This window comes from Phodopus roborovskii, unplaced genomic scaffold (assembly GCF_943737965.1).
Source record: "Phodopus roborovskii unplaced genomic scaffold, PHOROB, whole genome shotgun sequence".
NCBI classification, from domain to species: Eukaryota; Metazoa; Chordata; class Mammalia; order Rodentia; family Cricetidae; genus Phodopus; species Phodopus roborovskii.
The window spans coordinates 50,966,341-50,991,554 of NW_026126418.1; the positions used below are offsets into that span (position 1 = coordinate 50,966,341).

The following is a 25,214-nucleotide window of genomic DNA, read 5'->3' on the forward strand; positions in this document are numbered from 1 at the left end:
AGGACCACACCTTGACCAGGACTGTTTAGATGTGCATGTCTGCTATTTAAACTTTGATGCCACATAAGGTAAGGAAACAAAGAAGGATTTCCGGGGGTGAGGGGGTCATTGAACCTCTGTCCCTTTTCCCACTGTGGCTACACTGAATACATCTCCCTTTTCTGCTTTCTACTGTTAGTTTGTCTCTTTTTATTGGTGCATTAAGGACCTGACTTGGGGAACAGGCTATGAACCCCAAGTTCATTAACACTATCTCCTCCACCTTCCCTCAGCAAGGATCCCTGGGCCAGGTCCAGTTTGTTCAGAGGCTGGCCGTTCTGACGATTCAGGCTGTGTTCTGAGTGCATCCTCCTGGGCCGGGCCCAGAATGCTGTTAATTACTCTAACCTTTGGCATGCTGGGCAACAATGTCTATAATGCAGGTCCTAATGGCACTTACAAGGTAGCTTGTGGAGATGATTCAGTAAGGTGTAATGAAAAGCGCTTGGAATAATACTTGGGATTGTGTACGCATGAAGACACCTTAGCCTGTTCTTGAGTAACATATGCAGATAAGAGGCTGCAAGCCTACAAAGAGGCCACTGGGTCAGTCATTGTGGGATGGCTGTGTCTGCGGTGGCACAGGGCATAGCTGTTGTGTTTCTGTTACTCCCATACCCTTTCACTGTCTCTGTACCACTGCTGAGGGGCCAGACTTGCTGGGGGACAAAAGTGGTGCAGAGTGCCACTGCCAAGAGTAGGGTGGCTTGGCGGAAGTGGGGAGGTGGACGGGGACATCTGAAGGTACCAGGTTCCCAGATGAGGTGACTAAGATCATCATGACACCGAGTCTGATGCACATTATACTGGTTAATTTTTGGGTGCCATCTAAGCTTGTTGAGAACAGACTGTGGGACAGAAGAGGGTTTCCTCTTTCTGACTCTAGTGTGCTTATTTTGTGTTCTTCAAGGTCCCATCTGGGGATGGGCTGGTCCCCTAACTGTAATAACAAAAACAACAACTGAGAGTATTGAAAACACCATGTCCTTGAGAGCAGCTAAAAGTAAATCATTTCCAACCAAGGTTACTATTGTTTATCCCACAATGTAAGAATGCCTGTGGTGGGAATGGGAAAGGGAAACTTCAGCCGTGGGAGGCTCCTCTGTGAAGAGAAAGCTTAATCAGGAATTCCGGCTGACTGCTTCAACTTCCCCAGCTGATTTTTGCAGGATGCTTGCAAGTACTTGGGTTGGTGATGTCACCTCTTGATTGCGCTCTTAATTGGGCTACTCCAGGTGTCTTGGCATTATGCTTGAGTGTCCACTTTGATAATGTTTTACCATCTATCTAATGTTTCTCCCTGCTTCTCACTATCTCTCATCTGCTTTTAATTGCTATATCCTTAATAAACTCACTCATTCATAACTGGAAACAGGGCTATCATTGATCATTCTCCAGATTATATAGAACAACTGAGAAGGAGATCCTTTGGTAGAAGAGGATTGAAGAGATTAATGCTGAACTTGTCTAGACATGCTGAGTGTGTGTCTGGATACACCAATAACAAGTGACAACAATAGATCACATTTGGGAGTAACATGTTCTGGTCTCTGATCCACGCACTACTACAACAACATAATGAAGAGGGCCCTAGATGCATACTGGTTAAATCACATGTGTAAGGCTACTAATTGAGATCAGACAATCTAAATCCATAGCTTATACATTTCCCACTACTCTCCCTGGCTCTGTCTATACTTTCAGAAGATAGGCAGGTCTGAACATGCAGGTATAGTAAGGAATGATGTTGCTGGAAAAGACCCAAAGCATTATGGTATATGCCTATGATTCCAGTGCTTGGGAGGTAGAGGCACCTCCCAAGCTACATAGGACATTTGAGATCAGCCTAGGCTATGTGAGATCCTGTCTCAAAAACAAACAAACTCAGGTTACCTAGAGTACACATCTCTCAGTTCAGTTCCCATGGGAGACCCTAAAGAATGATATGGTTGTTGGCTGAAAGAGGCTCCTTTGCTGGCATAAGTAAACATCATAACTGAAGATACAAGGTTGACATAAGAATGTGACTTGTGGGGAGCAGCCAAGTGAAGAGGGTAACACCATTATTAAACTCTCCAAGTGAAGTCCACAGTACTGATGATACTTTGGTTTCATCTGGTCCTCATGTCCTCTTTTAATCAACAAGGATTCATTATAATGCTTGAAAACTCCTTAAATTAGCACTCTTGATAGTAAGTGGGTGTGAAGTGTTACTGTGGAGGGTACCTAGGAAGAAATGGATGTGGAACTAGAATCCGCTAGACATCCCCTAACAAAATATACGCTAAGTATATAGTATAACACAATACTAGTTGTATTTTGGAGTTGGGTTAGTAATTTTCAATTAACTTTTAGGGTGACATACCCTATCCTGAAACAAGGTGAAGTGGCTGCTAATGATTTATTTTCTACTCTACAAGGCCACATTAATTACACCAAGAGTAGGTTGGACACTATGGCTTTCAGCTCTCGCTGTGTGTCAGAACCACTGAGGAGCTTGGAGAAATTGCACACTTTCTCCAACTCCTGTCAGTTTCAGTTCAGTGAAATTAGGATAGATGTGCGAATGGAAGAGTAGATTATTTGTTATGTTGACTAAATGCATTGTTAATATAGATGTGTTGTCAAATTGAGAGACTGATGTAAATGTTTCTCTCTCATTCCACAAGCTCGAGATAGAAAGTGTGGCATCCATAACAGAATTGGCAATAATAAAGGTACATTTAAATGACAGGAAATTTTAGCACATTTCTAGAAGAGGTCAGAAGATGGACTTAGATTAGGAGACTAGAAACCCCAAAAGGAGCTGGTTGTGAACTGCTTGAGGCCAACATCATGCTTGGAGACTTGGAGGAGATACACTGCACTGTCTAGAGGCCATCAGTTGGCCTCCAAGTGATTATCATGATAATTAATTAAAAGACACTCACTTCCCACCTAGTTTCAGTTGCTAAGCTGCTCATGACAGCATTTGTCACCAGGCTAAAACTACAAGAATAAAAGTGGGAGGTGCTTCAGGACTACTGCAAGAAGCTGCTAGAGCACAAGGAGATTGAAGGCCATCCTAAGGAGCTAAGGGAACAATTAAAAGAACTCATCAAGCAGTATGAAAAGTCTGAAAACGATCTGAAGGCACTACAAAGTGTTGGGCAGATTGTGGGTGAAGTGCTTAAACAGTTAACAGAAGAGAAATTCATTATTAAAGCAACAAATGGACCAAGATAATGTCCTAGGTTGTCACCGTCAGCTTGATAAAAGTAAGCTGAAGCCAGGAATGAGAGTTGCTTTGGATATGACTACACTAACCATAATGAGGTATTTGCCAAGAGAAGTGGATCCTTTGGTTTACAACATGTCTCATGAGGACCCTGAAATGTTTCTTATTCTGTGATTGGAGGGCTGTCAGAGCAGATTCGGGAGTTATGAGAGGTAATACAATTACCTCTTACAAACCCAGAATTATTCCAGTCTGTAGGAATAATACCTCCAAAATGCTATTTACTATATGGACCAACAGGCACTGGGAAATACTTTTGGCACGAGCTGTTGCTAGTCAGCTGAACTGCAACTTCCTAAAGGTTGTATCTTGTTCTATTGTAGACAAGTACATTGGTGAAAGTGCTCATTTGATTAGAGAAATGTTTAACTATGCCAGGGACCACCAGCCGCGCATCACTTTTATGGATGAAATAGATGCTATTGGTGGCCATCAGTTTTCTGAGTGTATATCAGCTGACAGAGAGATTCAGAAAACTTTTATGGAGTTACTAAATCAAATGGATGGATTTGATACTCTGCATAGAGTTAAAATGATCATGGCTACAAACAGACCAGATACACTGGATCCTGCTTTGCTTCGTCCAAGAAGATCAGATAGAAAAATACATATCGATTTACCAAATGAACAAGCAAGATTAGATATATTGAAAATTCATGCCAGCCCTATTACAAAGCACAGTGAAATAGATTATGAAGCAATTGTAAAGCTCTCAGATGGCTTTATGGGGCAGACCTGAGAAATGTTTGTACTGAAGCAAGTATGTTTGCCATTCGTGTGGATCATGACTTTGTAGTTCAGGAAGACTTCATGAAAGCAGTCAGAAAAGTGGCAGGCTCTAAGAAGCTGGAGTCCAAACTGGACTACAAACCTGTATGATTTACTCTCAGGGTTTTGACGGCTGCATGACAGACATTGACTTAATGTAAAAATAAAGTTAAGGAAAATAATGTATGTATTGGCAGTGATCTCATTAAAAGTGAATAAATATGTATGAGCAAAATTTTAAAAAAAGATTAAAAGTAGGATCTGCATTGAGTTGGAGTCTTTGGTATTGGCATCAGTTGACAGAAAGAAGCAGGTGGAACCTTCGCATTTCCATGGGCATGAGGCTTGAGAACTCCAAAACTAGTTGCTCCTACTTTGGGGAAGGGGCAGGCTACTCACTTGCTCCTCACCCAAGGGGAAGCCTGGCTCTTCACTTTTCTGTCTATAAATTTGCGGACTCCCATGTATTGGACCTGAAAGCAGGAGAGAGGCCAACTATAACTATAGACCTGGTTTGTGTGCTGACCATCACACCATCCTGATAATCCACATTTGGCTCAGGCAGTAGTTTCTTAGCTATGTCCATCACTGATTCTGCTTGATGGACATATTCATTGCCTGTGTGTGTTGAAATAATGAGAATGAGGGCAGCAAACATGGCTGATTTCTGGGTAGCCTTCCTCACAGGTGTATAAAATGACACTGTGGTCTCTATTTTATAGATAAGGTAGTTAGGGACTCTGTCAAGTTCACATGTGGCAGAGTTAAGGTGCAGATATGTGGGTATTTGGGTAAAAATTTTTTGTATGCATCAAACTGATAGATCAATGATTCTGAAAGATAGTGAACAGTTTTATAAGATAATGGCTCCTGAGTAGGTTAAAAATAAGCAGGGGTTGGGGGGGGGTGTTATCTGGTGGTGCTGCTGGGCATGGAGCATGCTAAGCACACTCTGCTACTGTGCATCTAGGATAGTCTTGTCAGAGAAGAAGATGACTTAGGAATTTTATTGTGAGTGGGTGTGTTGTGTGTTTCAGCTTCTTGACACTACTGTAACAAATAAGAACAAAGTCAGTAGTGTAAAGACAGTTTTTTTTTTTTCACAATTCTGAGGGCTAAAAGTTTGGAATCCAGTTGTGAATAGGGCTGCCTCCATTTAAAGGCTGTTGAGATCCTACCCATTTTCTGGTGACTGTTGACATCACTTTCCTCCTTACGGCTCTGTCACTCTGGCCTCCAGCTTCCCATCATCTCTACGTTTCATCTTCCCTCTTCTCTCCTGAGAATGCTTGATAGTGCATCTGTGACCTATTCCTAATCCAAGATGCCCTCATTTCAACAACCTTGACTTTAGTTAAGTGCGAATCCTCCCTTACTCAAATTAGGCCACACTTAGGGATTCCAGGAATTTGAACACGGTCACATTTGGAGGTAGGAGACACTATTCAACTCACTACAGGGTATACATATTTTCCTTACTTATTTTTCATGGTGAAATTAGCTTCAAGAAATAGGAATTTAAAAAGCAATTACCCCTAAGGGGCACATGTCTCCATGGAGGCAAGAGGACCAGCCTGAACTATTTGAGAACCAGTCGGGCTGGGGAGATGGCTCAGGGATGGAGAGATGGCTCAGCCATTAAAGGCTAGGCTCATAACCAAAAATGTAAGAGAACCAGTCATAAAGAGACAGACAGACTGATATCTAGTTTTATGTTAACTTGACACAAGCTAGAGTCATCTAAGAGGAGGGAGCTTCAATTAAGAAAATGCTTCCATAAGATCTGGCTGTAGGCAAGCCTGTAGAGCATGACTGATGGGGGTGGTGTCACCCCTGGACTGGTGATTCTGGGTTCTATAAGAAATCAGATTGACCAAGCCATGGGGAGCAAGCCAGTAGACAGCACCCTTCCATAGCTTCTGCCTCAGCTCCTGCCTCCAGATTTCCGCCCTGTTTGAGTTCCTGTCCTGACTTCCTTCAGTAATGAATAGCAATTTGGAATAATAAGCCAGATAAACCCTTTCCTCCCTGACTTGTTTTTGTTCCTGGTGTTTCATTGAAGCAATAGTAACCCTAACTAAGACACAGACAAACAGAAATTTAAGAAGCTCTTAGCCTTTAAACCCTATGGTATTTGCTTCTTCAATCATTGGTATGAATTGCCCCTTGAGACTAGCTCTGTGGTATTTTTCTAGACTACTAACAAGTACCAGATGCCAGTGGGAAAATGGGTTCTTCCTTCTCCTCCCCTGCCTGTCTGTGCTAAGGTTTTCTATGACTCCATCTCTCCAACACCTATGAGCATTTCAGTCTTGGAAAGTGCTATTCAAAAAGAGGAAATCAAAGAAATGAGAAAAGCATTCTTTATTGTTGGAAAGGAATGTCAAATTTGCTCAGCTCCAAGGTCAGAAAGAAGGGGGAAACTTCTGTGGAGAGAGTAGACACTGGCCTATTTCTTTTTGAGTTACCAAGATTTCTCAGTTTGCAGATGGAAAAAAGGGAAAGCCAGGAGGATTATGTAAGGTCACTTGGCAAGTTGTAGGCTGACCCAGCATTAATACCCAGGGCTTCTGGGTCCTCAGTTCTGAACCTCTAAGACACAATGCTTGTGAGGTTCATCCTCCATTAATCATTGGCCTTCTGGGCAGTGCATGAAGGTCTTGACAGTCACAGCCAGATGAATACATGGGAGAAGTTAAGTCTTGATTTGCTGTATTTGATCTGAATTCAATAGACAAGTAGGAGAAATGGATGCCGTGCTGTGTTATTTCAGCTGTGGTGTTGATGTAAGCAGGTGGCTTTTGAAATTCCATACTAGCATCAGTTATTGCAGTGCCTTCCCTGAACCCAGGTAAATTTCTGTGGCTGGAATCAGAGGATAGAAAGAAAACAAGGTCTGGGGAGATGACTCAGGGAGTAAAGTACTTGTCCTGCCAGAATGATGACCTGAGTTTGGATCCCCAGCTGGCAGCACTGTGGGGAGGGGGGCATCAACAGGGAGACCCTTGGGACTCCCTGGAAAATCTAGTCCTACTGAAATTGTGAGCTCCAGATTCAATAAGAGAACCTGTCTCAAAAAATGAGATGGAAAGAGTAAGATAATTGGGCATATTGATGTGGGAGGGGGGAATTTTGCAGAGTCATACTCCTATACAAAAGAACTACAAACACTATGACTCCTGAGAGGAGAGTTAGAGTGTCCCTGGGATGAGCTCCTTATTGGTTATCCAATAAGAGCAGTCAGCCCTGAAATTACAAACAACAAAAAATGGATTCAGCAAATTCTGTGTATGTGTGTGTGTGTGTGTGTGAGAGAGAGAGAGAGAGAGAAAGTGAAAGAGAGAGAGAGAGAGAGAGAGAGAGAGAGAGAGAGAGAGAGAGAGAGAGAGAGCCTGTGTGTATGAAACAAATATGGTCAAAGAGAAAAGCTATCAACTTGAGAGTGTGGGGTATGGGAGTACTCAGGGGAAGATACTTTCAAAGAGAGAAGAAAAGATGGGGGAAGTGATGTAATTATAGCTCAAAAAATATTTTAAAAGTCATTCTAATAACAATAAAAATAAGATGGAGAAAGATAAATGGAGATCCAGTGTTGATCTCTAGCCTTTACATGGGACTTCATGAGCAAGTGTGCTCCTCACCATATGGACATCACACACACACACACACACACACTCACTCACACACACACACACAACAACAACAACAACAACAACAACAACAACAACGAAATGAAGGCAGTCTTCTACATAAGGACCTGCTCTGATTGTATAAGTAAAAGCAACTACAAGTAACTGCCCTTTGGCAGACTTTGAACTTCTTTGAGAGCTCAGCTCTCCAATAATTTGGTAGACATAAACTGTCTTGGGGACAAAAATATTTAAATAAGCCAGTTCAGGAACAATTTTTCTTCATCTCAAGAACCACTGATAGCTCTAATGGGCACTACTGGGTGAGTGGCATTCCCAGCTCCAATGCCAAGCTCTTCCAGGATGTGGACTTGGTAATGCTATTGGTGTGTGCACCAGTTCATGTATAAATTCGAAGGCTTTTCTTTGGCTAATGCTTATTAAGTCTAGTGTATTAACCTCCCCTTTGTGTTAAGCATGTTTCTAAACAGCTATCAGCCACAGATCTTATATTCAGATGTCCATGAGGGATGTTTTCTCATCTGACCTCACAATGACCTTGGCCTTGTGGTGTAGTTTCGCTGCCTGAGAGCCTGTGAGTTTTCAAAGCACATTTTAAAGTTTTTGTTACACAGGGGGCTGAAGAACACTCCTGGTATGTGTCTAAGGGGAGAGTCACTTTGGCAATTTCCTTGGCACTGATGCTTGCCAACCTCTCGGCACCTATGGTTGCCAACTCAGAGGGCCAGCAGTACTTTTAGAATGTGTTTTGTTGAGTATAAACTTTGGCAAATATTACAGCCAGTTTCTGCAAATTTATCTAATTCCTTGTTTGATCAGCATGTGGCCTTCAAGTCTAAGTCTGCTTCCTGTTTTTGCTTGGGCACAAAAATTGGAAGGATTTGCAAACTGGGAGGAAAAAGGTTTGAATGTCCTGTCTACTAGTCTGTATGAAGATGCTGTGCGGTACCCTGTGGAGGAAGGGCCCTTTTCCAGATCACAGGTGAAATATAATCTGTATCAGAGTATTTGCCTTACTAGCCTGTTTGTGCTTAAGTGCATTGCTTTGGGCTATCAGTTCATTTCAGCTACAAAAATGGCCCCTAGCTTATGGTGTGTGTGTGTGTGTGTGTGTGTGTGTGTGTGTGTGTGTGTGTGTGTGTGTGTGTGTGTGTTAGCCTTCAGAGCTAGCCTTTTCCTCTGATTCCTTCCTTGGTCCTTCTTACAGTTTGTCTTCTACTTGGCCTGCATAGTTTTCCTTGGTCCATTATGCTGTTTCCCCTTCCCCCTGCAAATTATCTAGTTTGACTCAATTTCCCTCTGCTGTAGTGAGCACCATCTCTCCTGGGCCCCAATATTCTATTCCTGTCTCCAAGTGTACATCTGGGTTTTCTGAGTCAAACCTAAATAGGATCTCCAAATGATGTTGTTTCTAAGAAAGCTGCTGGATGTAGGTATTCATCAAAACTGTGTTTCTGAACAAAAGAAAACTTGTGAGTAAAGACTTCCTGGATCTTTCTGACCTTATTTGAGATGTTCATATTCTGATTCCTCACACTTACTGAAGAAAGTACCAGAGTTGAGAATCTTGTGAGTTCCACTCACTCAGCTCTGCCCATGGGCACGAGGCAGTGATTACTGAATTTGGGAGCTGATGAAGATGTCATTTTAACAGATCAGGGAACTGAGGTTCTTTCTGTTTGCATAGCTTACAAAAAACATTTAGGAAGAAGGATCTTTTCATCCTCTCTTTGGTGACACAGCTCGATGCTGACTTTGGAGAAGTGAAAGCCAGTCAAAGGATGCTTGAAGTTCAATTAACACCGGCTAAATGCTGAGCATGTCAGCATCTTCTCAGGTAGCAAAATGAGTCCCAGTTGGAGTAAAGTAAGATGTGAGAGTAAGCATGGCATCCTAATGTGACCGCATAGTCAGGATATGGCTTCCTTGGGTGCTGGCTTGCATGTGAACAGCCCAAGAACTGTTGTTATTATAGTCTGGGAAGCAGTCATGATGTTTCTGGAGAGACCAGGAACCTTCCAGAGAACTTACTCAGGCAATAGTTCTTGCCAGTAATTACTATATTTATTTTCCCTTCATTGTTTCACTAACAGTACCTCAAAGCTATAGTTGCTTTAATGTTCCATCCTTTTTAAACTTTCTTTTAATTTATTCTTTGTCTTTCACATCATGCATCAGTATCCCATTCATCTCCCTGTCCCTTCAAATCCACCCTCTGCCCCAAATAAAATAAAACTCAAGAGAAAAATCTACATGGAATCTCTAGCATGACAGTATTTTTACTTGCAAGTGTTCATTGCAAAGAGTCATTGGTCTGGTTCAAGGCCTCTGGTTTCTGCTATATTATTCATGCTAGGCCCTCACTGGAACTCTTCTTGGACATTCTGATGTTGCCCTGTGTTGTGGAGATACTGCAACTTTGTGGCTGTAGGACCAACCCCTTCACATGCTCCAGCAGATCAAAGATGGGCTGGATGTTGGGATGGGCCAACTCATAACCTTAACTATGGGCTGAGTAGATGCAGGGATAGTCAACCTGCCAACTCTTCCCCCATCCTCACTACCACATACAAATAAGTAAGTCAAAAGAGTCTTACATTGAGGTAAATCTGGCTGTTGGGACTTCGAGCATTCTTTCTTCTGTCTCTCCTTCAACTTCAGCTCAGCTGAGGTAGACATATCCTCCATGTGAAACCTGCTTCCTTTCTCTCTTGGAACTCAGTGTTCTCCCTTGAAGTCACAGGAGCTTGCTTGAGCCAAGCCTGTCCTCACATAGAACTATTCACTTTCTCTCCACCAATGGGATAGGAGTGTTGATGATTAAGTATCTCCTTAATTAAGTTTTTTTGTCACTTGGAAATTCTCATGGGTCAAGTCTACTTGCATGTTGTTATAGACAGTAATGCCTATCCTCTTTGATTGGCTTTTCTTCTTTCTTTGATCCCATTTCTTGTCTCCCTCATTCTTCCATCTTGTGATCTTTCTGGAAGGTTCTTCTCTGAGGAAAGGCAGATTGACAGCTACCAGCACAGGAAGATAAAGGAGCCAACACCAACACTTCTTTCAGACTCTTCTTTTGAACTTCCTGGAAAGATTACTTTTTCAAATTTAAAAACTTTAAAATTGGAAGTCAGAAAAATTGACGGAGAGAAGCATTGTTTGCTTATTACTATAATAGAGGAAGACCCTCTGCACCTGACAGCAAGGCCTCATTCTTCATTCCTCATCTGTAGTTATTGGCATGCTACTTGGCACATTTTCTGAGTTTGAAAACTAGTGAATAGCTACTCCCAGTGCAGAACCATTTGTATAAACCCATGTGTAACAGGATGCAGTGAAGAGTTGTCTGCTCAACCCCCAGGTGGGTAGAGAATGGAAACCAATTGTTCTGGCTATTTAGGGGACAGCATGAGAAGATGCGCCCCTGAGAACTCCAGCTTCAGGGAAGATTGACTCCCGGGGCTGGACTCTAGTCAATCCAGGTTGTTGGTTCTAATTATTATTGATTAATGAGAGCCAAACTGGACCTTCCAAAAATGGAATTGCTGCACTCAGAATCTAGTCTAACCTGGAGCTGAACTGTGAGTCAGTTAGAAGAGGGTGAGCAGCTCACACACCTCCAGTGTTTGGAGGTCACACCCTTTTCTAAAGGGATTTTATGACAGTCACATGTTGGAGATAATCTGACTCTTATCATGAATAGGCTCCCATCACATGTCTTCTGATATAAGGAAAGATAAACAGATTAGTTATGCAGTTTAGTATAATTTGCATCATATGTGCTTGCCATTGCAAAGTCAGTCTTAACTAGTAATGTCATTTCATTTAGCTATACAAACCAGCATTCCTAGCTAGGAGATAACATTTAAAATAACATTTAAACTAGACATTAGCAAGGTTTCAGTGGTCACACACGCTATCTCATTGAGTAGTTTTGAAGCTGCTCCTTGGATTCTTTCTCTTTGTGATGTAGTAGATGAACTGTTCCCTTGTCTTGTTGGCTTGCTCAGTTGAAACTGTATCTCTGTAGGATCAGTGTTGTTTGTGCCCATGATAGAATTTGAGAGTAAAAGGAATTGGAATGTGTTTAATACAAATTTTCTTACCAAGGATGAGATTTAGTCCAAGAACCTGCAATACTCTGTTAAAAATGTTGAATGATTTTTCTGTGCAGTAAATACTATGGTGGTTGGTCCCAAAAGGGCATGGTTCTATTAGGAGGTATAGCTTTGTTGGAGTAAGTGTGGCCTTGTTGGAGGAAGTACGTCACTGTGGAAGTGGACTTTGAGGTCTCCTTTGCTCAAGTTACTCCCAGTGACACAGTCCACTTCCTGTTGCCTTCTGATCAAGATGTTGCCAGCACCATGTCTTCCTGCATGCCACTGTGCTCATTGCCGTAATGATAATGGACTAAACCTCTGAACTGTAAGGTGCCACTTAATTTAATGTTTTTCTTTATAAGAGTTTTGCTATGGTCATGGTGTCTCTTCACAGCAATAAAAACCATAACTAGAACACAGCTTAGGGGTGTAGAAAATGGAAGAGCATTTTCTGAGGAAGGATGTTCAGTGTGCTTAGATACCTGGGGCAGTTAAATAAGCTTTAGGAACCACAGCATGGGATGATCTGGTAGGTCATGTGAAGAACCACAAGCAAGAAATGAGACTGGACACACCACCAAAAGTGGCATTTTATCTCTGAACCATAGTTTAAATAATAAAAAAAATAGCATTTACTTATTGTGTGTGTGTGTGTGTGTGTGTGTGTGTGTGTGTGTGTGTGTACGCATGCCTATGTGTATCATCACATATGTGTAGAGGTCAAAGAGCAGCTTTGGGAGTGCAACTATTCATTCCCCCATAGGAGTGAATTGAATGCAGGTCATTTGGGCAGCAATCCCCTTTTTTGGGCCATCTTACCAGCCCAAGAATTCACATTTTATTTCATAGACAAGGTTACCATTTCAGATATCATTTGTGGACTATGTTGATATTCAGTGGAAAGATGTGTGTGGCTTGCAAGGTTACAGTATGACCAGAAAGGAGGTGAGAGCTAAGGAGAAGCCTGGAAATATTAAACGGAAGGAATGGAAGAGAATGGGTGTTCTGCCATTGTTAAGGTGAACAATAGCAACCTGGAGTTTAGTGGCAAGGAAGAACAAAGTGTTAAGGAATGGTTTCCACATTTCCAAGCCACAGAAGCTGGACAGATGATGTCATTCTTTGTTATAAACAGGATTTGAAAAAAATGGTGATATGTTTTTATTGGACCTGCTAAGTCCAACATAGCTAGGCTGTGGGGCATTGAAGGAGAGATGTCTCCTGGCAGCCAAATAGGTGGTTTTGGAACCCCAAGTTTAATTAGACATATCTGGTTTTGGATTGTTAGTAATGGGAGGTAGACCTCTGAAATATTTGAGAGGTGGCCAGAGATGAAGCCCCAACAAAGGAACTTGAAAAACAATGACCTGGAAGGTAGAAGCAAAGCCAGAGAGACATGCTATGGACCTGGAGAAGCAGAAAAATATCCAGCAGAAGGGAGGTCAGCATGGCCAGGGGCCATGTGAGGACTGTTAAACACCATGACTGAGCTCATCTGTGCCCTTGGCAAGAACCCTTTGAGTCAGAAGTAAGATGAAGTCCAGATCATGGTGAGGGGAGAATGTAGAAGAAATGAATACTTGGGGCCAGTGGTGGTGATAGATTGACTCTGTCTATGGGCTATGGGCTGTGAAGGACAGGTGGATACAGGTTTATGCTGGAAAGGGGGGCCAGGGAAAAGTGGTTGGTGTTTAAGATTAATGGGATCTTGGCATAAATACGTGCTTCAGTGCTGCTTGAAACAAGGAGACTAGGTTATAGCCTAGAGAGCATGCGAAAGCAGGTTAATACTGAGGCTAGAGATGTGGGGTTCTGAACTCAGGGAAGATCAGAGCGAGAAGGAAGAAGGAGATGTCTCTGACAGAATGGAGTGGAAGGAGACCTAATCTTCCAGGCCACACAGGAAGTTAACTGCTATGTCCACATTCTGTAATTGTCATTAACAGCAAAAGGAGACTGTGAGGCAAAAAGACTGGGGACTTAGTCCTGTGGACTTAGGGAAAAACCGAGGACAGACATGGGTGGAGTTCTGGGAAGTTCCTTTAGTCTGAGTGTTTGTGTTGTCCTGTGAAGTCAAACACTGAAGCCTTCATGTCCAATGTGATGGCATTTGGAGTGGGACCTTGCAATGTAATGAGGTCATGAGGATGCAACTTTAAGATGGCATTAATGTCTGTGCCAGCTTTTACATGTAAATCTCATCAATTAAGAGGCTGATGCAGAAAGATTATCTCAAGTTTCAAACTGTCACTTCTTTCAGTCCAGAGAGTCATCTGCAGTCTATGTGTCAGGGATTGTGGGCCCTATTATTTGCGGGTTTACAGTGACATTCACAAACATATGAAACTGCAAGTGGCTCTGCAATTTTCCTTGAATCCCACACCCATCTTCAAACTGCCAGTTATGTCTTTGCACACCAGAAAACAAGCCCCCACAAGACATCAAATATGCTGATGTCTCCATCTTGCTCTGTGTCTCCAAAGATGTTTGTTTTTGAGACAGCATTTCTCTTTGTAGCCCTGGTTGCCCTGGAACTTTCTTTGTAGACCAGGCTGGCTTCGAACTCAGATATCTGCCTGCTTCCATCTTTGGAATGCTGGGATTAAAGTGTGTGGCACCACTACTTGGATAAGTTTTTATCTTTTTAACCTTCTGGTTTACAATAATTTTTGATAACAGCCTAGACTGACTAATGTGAGAGGCCAGAAGGAGGTCAGAGGTAGCCTCTGTAATCTGGGTAATCTGAGTAATTTGGGATTTCTTTTATCTGTTAGCTACCTCAACACAGCATGGAGAAGGTTCTTGATTCTATGTGAGTGTGATAAAATGGGAAAAGCTCATATACTGATCAAATCAGAGCAGACTAAGGCCTGGTAAGTACTGAGAAAGAGGAGCAAGTGAGAAGGTATTGGGAGGGTTACCCTTGGATAAGAAGCCAAGTTTGTTTGTCTTTTTGATGCTGTCCTTTGTCGCCTTTGACTTTTGGGAACAACTTTACTTGGTAACATTTATTTATAGTTTATCAACCCCAGTAACTTCTGAGGAAGATTTTAATTTACTCTGATTTCCAGATTGTCTCAACTGTATCCTCATCATCCAGCCTTTCATACCGTTACATTTCAGTTGGTAATGAATTATTTGGTAAGGAAGAGAACACTTTAAAAAGATTTTCATGGACTCTGAATTTTAAAAGAGAAGGCTGGTCTCTAGGGGATAGTGTAAAGAGATGTCTTTAGCAAAATTATATGAGTAGCAGAAGATGGGCGATGCACAGTGACAGAGCTGTTGTCACTCACTATAAATGGAAATCTACAAAAGGCGAGAGATTGAGGTTGGTGGGCCTCATCAGATTATGATTCACTCTCCTTCGCGTACTTACTCAGTTATCTGAGTTAGCAGCGTCTGAAATGGCTCTAAATTTAGAAAATAAAATAAGGGAGAAGAGCAAAAGTGCTGGTGTGGTATTTGCAGTGACACTTGCTGGTGCTGAGGTGTGAAGGTGCGACCTTGTGACTGCCGTTTGGGGTGTGTGTCCTGTTTGCCTCCCAGCGCTAGTGCATTCGCTAATAACACCCCCACCCCCTTTTCTTTAATTTGGCTCAAAGCATCAAGAGAGTCATGGTCTCTGGGCTGCCTCACCACAGCTGATTGTGGTTAGTGGCATCTCCATTTTTCTGTCCTGGGGCTTTTTTGAGGGTGATGTCTGTGGAAGAAACATCCCAAAGTCAGGCAAAGTAGTCTCTGGAGAGGGATGAACAAAGTGAAACAGAGTGTACACTTCAGCTGTTCTCTGAATTCAGCCAAGCCAGGCAGTTGAAGCATCCCCTGGGCTGCACTTGTGTGTCATGAAGAATATTTATTGCTGCATGAAGATTTAATTTTTCAAGTTCAAATAGCCTATCCATCATTGTTAGTTAATTTTTACCAAGGGCCCAAGTTGTTTGGCATGGCAGTGGTGAGGATGGCAGTGATTTCCAGAAAGGATGCAAGAATTCATTTGAACCCCTACTTTACCAAAATAAAACCTGCCCCTTGCCTTTCTTGCTGGGAAATCAAGTGCTTTGCAGTAGCAAATTTGTCAGGGACTTTGGTTTATCCATCCCCTCTGACCCAACAGTTACTGCACAAGCAGGTTGCCAGCCTTACATTCTTTTCCTTTAAGTCCACCAGGATGGCTACACTCTGTGGTGGTAGGGAGTGGCCACGGTTGCCACCCAAGGAGAAGAGGAACAAACATAAAAATAACTCTTGAAGAGCCTCTGTTCCCAGTTGATAATAGTTCATTTAGACCTCTGTCATGGTCCTGTCCTATTCCCTCCCCTCATCCCCATCTAATGGGGGAATATCTGCATCTGCCAAACACTGCTGAGGGAACCTGATTGGTCTGGGCTTTTCTTAGGCTAGTAGATCCCAGCTAAGTGGATTATGCCACTGATGATATGCAGATAACTTTTCTGTCTGCGCCCTTCCCATTATCCCCTTTGGAGTATTAGATAACCTAGTTCTAAGAGTGAGCCAAGGTAAGCCTCTGCCATTTCAGGTTGATTATGCTGGATATAGCTTTACCTTCAGTAGCCACAGACAGTCCCAGCGTGCTTAACAGGGGGCATAATTGACAATTCAAAGATGGGGGTGGGATTGAAGGTAGTTTGGAGAGCCAGCTGTGGTTTCATGTTTTTGTAAACTTCACTGTAAAAGGGACTCATATCCCAGGCCCATAAACTGCAGATGACTCTCTGAAAATTCATACCAGGTGTTCATCGTATATTGTGTCAACACTTCAGCTAAATTCCAGGCGCATCACAGTTTGGATTACTTCCTTTTCCTGTAAAGGAAGAACATTCTTAGAAATGAAACTGGCAGTGTTAAGAGTAGTTTTCCTGCCTATCTGGGCCCACCTCCGTATCAGCCCCAATTAAAACACAGAGAATCTGTAGTAGATATAATGTTGTCGGTCAATTACTAGTTTCTTTTTAGCTGGCTGTGTCTTAAATATTATCCCATTTCTATTAATCTAAGTATTTCCATGAGGTCTTATCTTACCAGAGAGAGAGGCCTGGCGTACTAACCTGTAGGGCCTCCATCTTGGAACTCCTCCCTACTACTTCCTCTCTCCCCCTAGTCTCCTCATCCCACTTTTCTTGCTTTCCTATTGGCCAACAGTGCTTTATTCATTAACCAATAAGAGAAACGTATTTACAGAATGACATCTCCCATCACTGGCAGCCTTGATCAAGGTTATATCACCCTGGTAAAAGCAACCTCACAGGATGAACAAGTTGCTTCATGGATGTAAGGTCAGAACTGTGGAGCAAAATCATACTTCTGGGAAGAAAAAAACAAATGTCTTGTTTATATGGTGATAGTTGCATGCCCATTAATTCAATGAATATGATATCTAGCTAACTTAATCTTAAGCCAGTGGCTTCCCAGTCACATGCCTAATAGAGTAGCTGTGGGGTTTTTTGTTTTGTTTTATTTTAAGAAAAATCTGGCTTATACAGCCTTTAATATTTTGAGTTTCTGGAGCGCAAGTGAAGTTTTAAATATCTCCATAAGCTCTAATCTGTCATGTCTGAGAGCCCTTAAATGCTGCTTCTGTAGGTTTCTAGACAGGGATTATAGTGCATTGATGGCTCTAGCATTTAGATATGGAATTCCTCACCCAGAGAAACTAAGTCATATTTATAAAAATATTGTATATATTTTCATTTGTTTATTTGTTAGCAAGAATGAAAAATGAAAACTACAATAGCTTGAGATTTATTCCATAGCAATTTAACAGTTTAAAAATTAGACTCTTAAAAGATTTATTCAATAAAAAATTTCAAATATGATGCATAGGTAGTTGTAATTTTAAGATAAAAAAGATTAGACCTGTATTCTCCACTCATCCCACTCCTGGGTAGAACTACATGAGCTAATAGGTATGTAAATTGGTTCAATTTTTTCCATACAAAATTTGGCAGTGTGATCAACAGGCTTAAAATGCTCCTACTCTTTGGCCAAAGAATATCTGGGAATATGGCCCAGGGCAATTATCTGAATTGCAGACTAGTATAATTCTAACATTTTTATATTTAAAACAATGGAATGGCACAGTGTGCCCATATATGACATATTACAGAATTTTGATACATGATGTTTATTAGGAGGTTTTAATAGCATGAGGATATGCTAATGTTGCTATTGAGAGAATATGAAAGTTTACACAGAGCACATTCTAAATGTAAAATGAGGGCATACAAAAATGGAAAAAAATATCAAAATAATAGCATGGCTCGGTAATAAGACTACAAATTTCATTCTTGTCTATCTCAGGTTTTCAATAATACCTTTTTAAAAACATATTTTACTGGTATAATTAAAAGAAAAATCCATTCAGCGCTTGAAAGGCAAGTATTTTCTGAACAAGTTGGCCATTGGAGAGCTCATTATATTGAGTCAACCTCCAAGGAGAAGATTGGAGATTTGAGTCATAGGTAGCAAGGAAGGTTAAATGAAATATGGGTAAACAGAAATATGTGGAAGAAGTGTCATGTGACAGATAAATACAATGAAAAAAGTTTTAATTTTGTTTTTGTGATGGGGTCTCATGTAGCCCAGGCTAACCTCCAATGCACTGTGTAGCCAAGACTGGCCTCAGCCCCCTGAGTGCTGGCATTGAGCCATTACATGGGGCTTACTCTCTTACAGAGTCAGGGTTGTGTGATGTCAGGAAGTAGTCCATGATTTCTGACACCTCTCCCCTTGTGTTGACCAGCTAGATGTCATATGAATGCAGCAACAGCTGATGTCTGAAGGAACAGAAGACTGCCAGATGTGTTTGCATCCCTTCTTCTTCCGAGCCTCAATTTTTAATATTTGGTTCACTTAATTGAGAATAGGATAATAATCTCAAAGTTGCTGTGTTGGTTAATGACTACCTATTCAAGTAAGATGTCCATGGCCCATCTGCTTGACACTGTCCTTCAATGTGAGACTTTAACAGGGAGCTTTGAAGGGAACCAGTTGAGATACACTTATTATTTCTCATTAAGTGATGAAAATCTGAATGCTTACCAACAATATTCCTATTCTCATACTGGCTGTTAGTACTCGGAGAACCCCACCAATGCATCATTGAACTTTCTGGAATAGATAATTAGCATGTGTCTTGCCCTACATACAGACACTCAGAGCCTGTTGATGCAGCCATTCTGTGCTCATGGGACCCGTGGGCCAGAGAGCCACAGGGAGTGTTATGATTGTAATGATTTCCACTTTGCTATATTGTGTTGTTGCCTATTTATTTAAACCTAATTTGATGTTGAAAAAGGAACTAAAAGGAACTATTAGAATAATTTGTTTAAACTACCAGTTTTGAAAATTGTGGTATGGTTGCCTCTTACAGTTCATAAGAAAATAGATTTCTGAGGCATGAAAAATCAGAGGGTCAAGCAGTATTTATAGCTTTCCCTCCCACACAGAATTCAGACATCCAGTGAGCCAGAGGTACTATAAGGCATATAATAGGTAAATATTTATTTGGTTTTTAATTTTTTTTCTTTTCTTTTCTAGACAGGTTTTCTCTGAGTAACAGCTCTGTAGATCAGGTTGGCCTCAACCTCACAGAGATCTGCCTGCCTCTGTCTCCCTAGTGTTGACATGCGCTACCATTGCCCAGCTGGGTATGGTTATTTTAAATTCTTTGGCCTATCCTTTTTAAACAAGTAAAAATTCATTTTCTGTTCAAATGCACTGCCAAATCATTTTGTAAAGGCGCGTGTGAGCATGTGTGTTACTGAAGTCTGTAGTGTATTAGTGCTCCTGAGATACATCTACTCATATAAGGGAATTAGGGGTCAAGTTGTCTACTTTCTTTTACTTTCTCTCTGTCCAAACTGTGTCTTCATTGTTATTTCTTCTTGAACTCATACTATCTTCTGTGTAGATTAATGTTATTTTTCTTGAATATTTGATGTGAGAATCACTTCTGAGATTTGGAATTTATATTGAGTAATTCAGTTTGTTTCTGTTCCTGCCTCTTGAGGAAAGCCTTTGGACTTTAGTGCTCCAACGAATGTTCCATCCAGGACTGCAGAGGAAATGACTGAGAAAACTGGGAATTAACAGAAGTGATATTAAAAACTCAAATCTCCCCGAGCAAGTCCTCAAGGGCTTTGCTAAAAGGTGGGGACTGTCTCTCTTGGTGGTGACCTTCCTAATGAGCTCCAGCTGAAGCTCTTCTCTGAACTTACATTATTTGGGCTTTGTAAAATTCTCTCTTTGTGTGTCTGTCCCTGTCTCTGTCTCTCTCTATGACTTTATTTTTCTCTGTTTCTGTCTCTGTCTCTTTCCATATGTCTCTGTGTGCCTCTGTCTCACAGCATTTTGCTTTTGCTTGAGAAAATACATGGGCTCAGCATTCTATTTATGATGTGGATGGAGGGCAGTTGGGGGATTTGCTGTTGATGACCATTTTTGGGGTGTTTTTAGCATTTGTGAAAGAAAATTTAGAGGATGTGATATAATCTAGTGAGTTACCTTTCTCCAAGTCCAGTATTTGTCTTCTGGGACTATTTTTATGATTGCCTTTGTTCTTATTCAAATGACCTATATGTTTTGGTTGTTTTTATAGCTGTTTAGTTAAACTGGGTTGCTGCAATGAAAAAAAATATCCCCCACCCTCCCATGACTTATCCTGATATAATGAAAATGCCTTTCAGTTAATGATGTAGAAGTTCCTTTACCCTATTAACTCTTCATGATTAGTGTGAGGTCGTCATTAAACTGTTTCATCAATGCCACATGTAAAGGAACAGGCAAAGAGTATGTGGTAGTCATTATCCTCTTTAGGATGTGGTGAGGACATCGTTCATGTGACTCAGTTCCCAGTCTTTCGGTTAGAACAAAGTAAACATCTGGTGTAGCAGAGGCAGTGGAAGGTAGTCAGGGTTTTCCTTAGAGAATCATATGCTCGGACATGGAACTAGGTTTATTGTAAAATGGAAGAAACAGAAATGCACTCCTAGGGATTTTAGTCATTTTTGCCACATGCCCAAACCACCATTTTCTCTTGACACCCCAGAGAGTGGCAGACACCAAGTCCAGTTAGCCTGCAGGCTAAGACTGGTCATTTGTCTGAGATGATCCTATTGACATCTAGCATGACTTTAAAGAGCTAGGGCCACTTTCAGGAAGGGTCTAGAATGCTCAGTATCTTGGACTTAGACAGATCTTCGTGTTTCTCCTGGGGTTTTAGCATGCCAGGTGCCTAAAGATGCACACGGTGTGGCAGAACTTTGGATACACAGTCCCTTCCTTGCTATGTTCCTTTGTGGGAGTTGTCATGGTACCTTCATTAGCTTTGTTCTAATGATTTTTTTTCTGTACTTCAGTTATTTACCTGCTGTTGTATTAGGTACTGGGTCATGGAAAGGCATTCAGAAGATGCCTAAAATAGTGTTTGCTTTTGAGGGATATGTGATGTGGCATTCTTTTCCAAAGGCAATTAAGTGATTTTCCAAAATCTCATTTTTGGGAACTATCCTAGTCCCTATTTCATTCTTCCCCATTAATCCTCCACCAACATTCCATCTGCACATGTAGTCTACTCAAGAAGAGCTCCCCTATTCACACAAGCTGAGCTTAGATCTAGGTTCCCAACACAAATTTTCCAGCTTATGATTAGTTTTCTAAATCCCATATAGCCCTGACATTGACCTACACATTCCTAGCTCATTGACTTCTCTTTATACTTACCATATAGTTTCTACTACATGAGGCTGCATGGATTATGGAGGCAGAAAGAATGTTGGGGTTTAGGAAAGGATCATAGAAATACTATCTAATTGTGAGTAAAGGTCTTTGTGACATTTATGTTGGACCTTAGGAAAGGAATACATTCTCCAAATAGAAAATGCCAGGGTCTAGTGTTTGGGAGAGTGGAGGTATCAGCCTTCCAGATGGGGGGGCATTAGTAGCCAAACATGGAAACATGGAAATTGATGAGATCTTGTCTCTATCAATCAACAGCCCAATCAACAAACAATAACCCTCCCCAAACACTTTCCATTAGCACATTGTCAGCCATTCTTTTTTTTTTTGAAACAAAGGTGTTGCTAAAGCAACACACCAATGCCAAATGTAAATTATTTTATTTATAAAAATGTGGATACTCATAGTTCAGATTTCCTTAGTTAAAAAGATACTATAAAGCCAAAACCTAAAAGCAAAGCAAATCCCCATATTTTACTTTGTGAACTGTTTTTTTGTTGGTCACTGCACTGTTTTGATAGCCAAGGTACAGATGAGGCCAAGGATTGAAGGCAGTCATGAACTATTGGATTTGTGGAAACCAGTCATATACAAGGTACTATGCTAGGCAGTGGGATTATGATGAATAAAATGCTACAGTCTTTCTTCCCATATGTGGTGGTGGGAGCAGAGGTACTGGGGGGAGAAACTGGGAGGAGAAGGAAGGAGGGGAAACTTTGGCTGTTATGTGGAAAGAAAGAAGAAAAGAAGGAAGGAAGGAAAGAAAGAAAGAAAAGAGAGAGAGGGAGGGAGAGAGACAGAAAAGGAAGAAGGGAAGAAAGAAAGAAAGAAAGAGAGAAAGAAAGAAAGAAAAAAAGAAGGAAGGACTGCTCCCATAGGTTCATGTGTTTGAATACTCAGTCATCAGGGAATAGCAGTACTTTAGAGGGATTAGGAGGTGTGGCCTTGTTGGAGGAAGTGTGTCATTAGGCATAGGCTTTGAGGTTTCAAAAACAAAAGCCAGGAGCAGTGGTTCTTTCTTCCTGTTGCCTGAAGATCCAGATGTATAACTCCCAGGTCCTTCTTTAGCACTATGTCTTCCTGAATACTACCATGCTCCTTGCCATGATGATAATGGCCGAAACCTCTGGAACTGTAAGCCAGCCCCAATTAAATGTTTTCCTTTATAAGAATTTTCATGGTTATGGTGTCTCGTCACAGCAATAGAGGACTAACTAAAACACTATGGAACTCACATTCAAGTTACAGAGGTTATTCCTCATTCTCAATCCCTGTGTGTTCAAGGGAGTAGGTGGAGTTCAGCGTTTAGACAAAGCTGCAGGTGGATGGAAATTGATGTGTTCAGGGATGCTGGTTTGGTGCAAAGGGGAGAGAGTGCAGAATGAGGAATCCAAGAGGAGACATGCACAGACCATGTTAGCCCATGTTTAGGATTTGCGTCTTTATTCCAAAAATGGTGAGAAGGCATTAGAAGATATTTAATTGGAACCAGTACAATCTGATTTTTATTTACTTATTTGAAGAGATTTTTGGTGGCCCCACAGAATGTCTGGACCCTTGCTATTGGCTCTTTATTAAATCAAAGAGAAAAGCTCTTCCTTGAAGGGAAGGCATACATTTTTAAACCTAAAAGTAGTAACAAAATAGAAAATTTAACATTAAAACCCAAACCAAACCAAAACCATTTACCCTTCCTAGTAGACCTGGGATCATGGGGTCAAAGGAGCCCCGTGTTGGCAGAGGGGGGGTTCTGCACCACCCCAAGTAGTACTTTGGTAGCTGATTCATTTCTGCTTTGCTGGGGGAACAAGGCTGCTCCCTTCCTGCCTCCCACACTCCCGCTGAAGCTTTGCAGATAAAGGAATCAAATTACTTCCCAGTTCTCATCAGTTTCTCAAAAGGCAAGGGTTTTCATTGCAGCCATCTCCATGGTCCAGGTCTTGCTTCAATATGCCTGTGGTATCTGTCATTCCCAGTTGGCTTTTGGGGCATAGCCATGTCTTGACCTTAGTGCCCCCGTGTTTACTGTGGTTGTGAGGAGCAGCCAGTGACTACCATTGGAAAGTGGAACTGGGACATTAGTAACAGTGGGTAAACAATGGGTAGGAAACCGAGAGGAGACCAATGGGCTAATCTCCTAGGTTTACTTTGGAAAATAAATGGAAGTAGCACTTGTGAAAATTGTGCCATTATGGAATGTTTTGCCAAGAGATTGAATTTTTTTTTTTTCCAGCAGAAATTTGAAAAGGTGAGAGATTCTGAGTAATATGTCAATCATAGGGGAATTTCTGGCAAGTTGAGTAGGCCACAGGTATTTTTTTTAATATGCCTTACCTTCACTCGCTCTTTTATGAATTATGAAGTATTTTCTCCTGAATCCATCAAATGTGTCAGGGAAGAGGGTAGCTGGTGCACATATTCATTCTTACCTGGGGAGTCTCAGGAGTTTTCAGTGTCTGCCTCTTTATAGCTACCTCTCTCTTTCCGCCTGCCCTTCCCACTCGCCTCTTGCCTCCTTGCTGTCATAGTCTGTAGCATTCATTTCAGGGCTTTCCTGGGGGTGTTTTTTGTTTTTTTCTTCTTTTTCTTTTTTTTTTAAGCACTGGGCTGGGGGTGGGGTTAACAAACCAAGCAGTTGGAGAGGTTAGCATGAGAGCAAGAGGACACACCAGAGGCACAGAGACTGGCGAGTGTTGGGAGGTAAAGGAGCTCTGGCGAGCATGCCAATATTAGCATAAGGAGCAGTCAGCCAGGGCAGATAAAGCAGGTAGGCAGCCGGAAGAGCTGGCATGAAGTTAAGTAGGACAACAGGAGGCAGGATGCCAGTATCAGCTTTGGTGACAGAGCCCAGGGACCTATGTGGGGATTGACAGGATCAGTCCTTGTATCAGGTGCAAATGTTAGGGAATCTACTCCAGAGGCAAAGGATTGTATGAGCTCAGGCCAGAGCCCAGGCTGAGAGGGATAATAATCACGGCACATGGAGCACTGAGGCTGTGCCTGGCATCCTTCTGAGCATCTTATACTCTGAGCTGCACAAGAACCTTGCTCTGGTCCATATTCTGCAAATGAGAGAATCAAGGCACGGAAAGTCAAAGTAGCATGGCATTACCTTCTTGGGATGAAATGCAGGCAGCCTGACTCTCGGGTCCTTCCTCATAACCTCCTGGCTCTGTAGTGTTCCTGTTACACAGTGGTAGGTCCTGACACTCCCAATGCAAATACATGGCCCAAGGACTGCCTTTACCCACAATGCACTGAGTGGGCCTTCAGGGTGGTAGTCTATCTACACAGCCTTGCTTCTATTCTGCTTACCTTAAACAAAAGCCAGTTCTTCCACTCTACCTCCTCTGTGCCTTTCACATGTTAGGTAATTAGTTCTTGGACTCATTTGTTGCCTTGAAGTTACAAACGAGATTCCAGGACATGCCTGGGTAGTGAGGCTGAAGAAAAACTCAGAAGATGATAGTGAAAATTACTATCTGATGTCTGTGGTTGTTGGTTTTAAATTTTATTTTTCTCTCATTCTTCTTTGTGCCACATTGCCACCACCTGTCTGAGGGAGTCTGGGAGGAGCTCTGATATTAACACTTAGAATGCCACACAGAGTTCTAGAGGCAA

The 25,214-nt window shown here is 41.8% G+C and overlaps 1 protein-coding gene and 1 pseudogene across 2 annotated transcripts in view; both read left to right on the top strand.

The window, feature by feature from the left end:
• Positions 1–25,214, top strand: part of Cacnb4 (calcium voltage-gated channel auxiliary subunit beta 4) — a 243,446-nt gene that overhangs the window by 87,882 nt on the left and 130,350 nt on the right. The window lies entirely within an intron of this gene.
• On the top strand, positions 3,053–4,270 carry LOC127222521 (26S proteasome regulatory subunit 10B-like; annotated as a pseudogene).